Raw genomic sequence first — 3,511 nt, 5'->3', positions numbered from 1 at the left:
ATTAGCCTCAGGTGTGCAGGTGGCTTCAGCTCAGGAGACCCCGGGCGCTCTCTGCTGGAGAAAGGTGGCAGATCTCCAGATCCCAACAGGGGGTAGTCACAAGATTTTCTCAGTGTTAAATCTATGTTGTATGTGGATGGACAACCAATTCAGTCATTTTTTGTTTCAAGTTTTCAATATCTTACCTTTATCACACTGGGTTTGCAGGAACGAACTGAAGTGCCTACACAGAAGAGAGACTAGCACCTTGCCTCACTGCAGAATGGTGAGACAAAAAGATCAGATGCAGTGATGTAACACAACTCAGGCTCCATCCACATCAAGATGAGTTTAGGTGTAACCACAAAGATATTTTGTCATCTAAGCTGTGTATTGAAATGGAGCTCACGTTTTGGGAGAGATTAAACAAAGGTCTGCATCTTTTTTTTTTTTTTTTTTACAGTAAAGTCCTAGCTCAATCTTGCACATTTTTACCGCCATGTTTCTGTATCTACCATGTATAAGCTGTCAGTGCATGGCTATTGTTTTTGTCATGGTTTTGGTGTAAGGGCAAAGGGCATGGCATGTGCACTAAGGCTTCTTCATCTGTGCTTGGTGCAGTTGTGTTGACGCTACTTTTTTCATTTATAAAAACATAATCAGTTTGTCTTCTTGAACTAAACAAAGCTTTACACGGGATTAACCTTGACACCCTGGGCAACATATTTCTGTGCTACTCTATGTGGTGACTATAGGCCTAGGGGTACTTGGCTCCCCACTATTGCTTTCTGGTGATGTATTGGGGTCTTTACCTGAACATCGGGAGAGTCCTGTATGCATGCCTAAACATATGCATCACTATTGCTCTCAGAGCAGTCAAATACAGCTTTAAAGTCTTTGGCCCTATGATTTGTGAATGAACAACATTTTATAACACATGGAGTGCTCTTGGAGTAGAGTCCTCTTGTCCAGTGTTGTAATTCTTATCCTCTGCATTTGGAGAGAAAGTATGGTTTGGTGAATGGGACAATACTTGTTTGGTGATGGTTGACGTAGTTGCCCTCTGTTCTTTGCACCATTCCAAGAGCTGAAGGTCGATCCTTGTGGCCAGGTCCTCTAGCTGATTTCTTGGGTGGCCAACTCATCCTTTATCTTCTCATTCAGTCCCGTGATGAAAACATCCCTCAAAGCATCTACATTCGAGCGACTGTCCAATCATAACAGATGAAAGTCTATTATGTATTCTGCCACTGACCGTGCGTCACGACAAGGTAAAGCAAGGCTGATCACACGCATTACTTCCTGATAGAAATCCTGGCTAGAGTGACAGATACAAAGTTCCTCTGCTACTCAGATGTGCCCCAAAGATTTTCTTTGCCTGCTAATAGGGACATCATGTAGGTGATCTTAGAGAGTTAAGAGGCATAACATGAAGGCTGTAACTCAAAGTAAAACTCCCACTGAGCGAGATAAACCCTGTATTGATTGGGTTTGCGCCTGAATAATTCAGGCAACGTGAGGTACAGCTCTTGACTGGCCTGAGCAACAAAAAGTGCTGTTGTGACAGAGGCAGAAATTTGTGGATGTGGCTGAGTGGGTGAAGCCTGGCTATGTAAGTGGGATAAAATTTCATGAACGGCTGTTTTCAAATGGATTTTTTTTACAACTGCTCAGCACTGATTATCTGGTGATGGGTCCATATTAGGCCAGGTTATTCTGTGAAGATCAGAACAGATTGATCCAGAATTCAAACCAGACAACCAGTGTGAAAGCTTATCACAGTTTATTGAAACAAATCTGCCACTGTCTGCAACTAGGACAGGAACCTTTGGAAATGGAGAAATANTACTTGTTTGGTGATGGTTGACGTAGTTGCCCTCTGTTCTTTGCACCATTCCAAGAGCTGAAGGTCGATCCTTGTGGCCAGGTCCTCTAGCTGATTTCTTGGGTGGCCAACTCATCCTTTATCTTCTCATTCAGTCCCGTGATGAAAACATCCCTCAAAGCATCTACATTCGAGCGACTGTCCAATCATAACAGATGAAAGTCTATTATGTATTCTGCCACTGACCGTGCGTCACGACAAGGTAAAGCAAGGCTGATCACACGCATTACTTCCTGATAGAAATCCTGGCTAGAGTGACAGATACAAAGTTCCTCTGCTACTCAGATGTGCCCCAAAGATTTTCTTTGCCTGCTAATAGGGACATCATGTAGGTGATCTTAGAGAGTTAAGAGGCATAACATGAAGGCTGTAACTCAAAGTAAAACTCCCACTGAGCGAGATAAACCCTGTATTGATTGGGTTTGCGCCTGAATAATTCAGGCAACGTGAGGTACAGCTCTTGACTGGCCTGAGCAACAAAAAGTGCTGTTGTGACAGAGGCAGAAATTTGTGGATGTGGCTGAGTGGGTGAAGCCTGGCTATGTAAGTGGGATAAAATTTCATGAACGGCTGTTTTCAAATGGATTTTTTTTACAACTGCTCAGCACTGATTATCTGGTGATGGGTCCATATTAGGCCAGGTTATTCTGTGAAGATCAGAACAGATTGATCCAGAATTCAAACCAGACAACCAGTGTGAAAGCTTATCACAGTTTATTGAAACAAATCTGCCACTGTCTGCAACTAGGACAGGAACCTTTGGAAATGGAGAAATAAGATTCGTGACCAGGTTAGCTTTACGGTGTGCATTAATCACAAAAGTAATGATAACTAACCTTCTCTTAGTCATCAGTCTATGAAAAACTACGAGGTTAGGTTCAAGCTAGTTGACAGTAGCGCTCATGTTGCTGTCAGTGGTCAGGAAGTCCCAGAGAATAACTCCAGCAGAGTTACAATGATCAGGGGTCAGAACCGTGAAGACAATAATAGGCAGTAGGAAGAGGAGGACAAACCAGGATCCATAGTCGGGAGCGTAGTCCAGGGTCAAAGCCAGGTGATCAGGAGTCCAATGAAGCACCAGAACGAGGTCAACAAACAGTTCTAGGTAGGCAAGGGGCAGGCAGACAGGGATCAGGAAGATTCAGCAACAGGGACAGATCAGGTCAGGCAAACAAGCAGAAAGTAAGGAATCGAAAATGCTGGAATAGATCTCACCAATGGCTTGAAGTAATCTAGCACTGATGGTCTGAAGGCCGGTTATGTACTATGCAGGTGGATCAGATTAGTAGCAATGAAAATGCGATGTAGCTGGGCAAGTGCGTCTTGTGAGACATCATTATTGCTGAGATTATGACAGAATATGAGGATGTGTGGGACTATTCACATTCTGAACAAAGTTAATGGACTCTAAGATAGCATTAAAGGCTGCATTTAAGCCATCACCTTCAATATCAGCATGAATTTTAAAATGATGAATGTTACAACTACCTTGTAAGAGTTTAACAGTAACTGCGACGGACTGGTGACCTGTCCAGGGTGTACCCTGCCTCTCGCCCATTGACAGATGGAGATATGCACCTTGACCCCTTGGGGTCGCGAGGGGTGTTGGGGTGTTATCTGAAGATAATGAAAGCCATTTCTTGTCAT

Source organism: Cyprinodon variegatus, unplaced genomic scaffold, assembly GCF_000732505.1.
Source record: "Cyprinodon variegatus isolate N-32 unplaced genomic scaffold, C_variegatus-1.0 Scaffold320, whole genome shotgun sequence".
In the NCBI taxonomy this organism is placed as follows: Eukaryota; Metazoa; Chordata; class Actinopteri; order Cyprinodontiformes; family Cyprinodontidae; genus Cyprinodon; species Cyprinodon variegatus.
The sequence above is the reverse complement of the archived record's forward strand: the minus strand, read 5'-3'. Positions refer to the sequence as shown.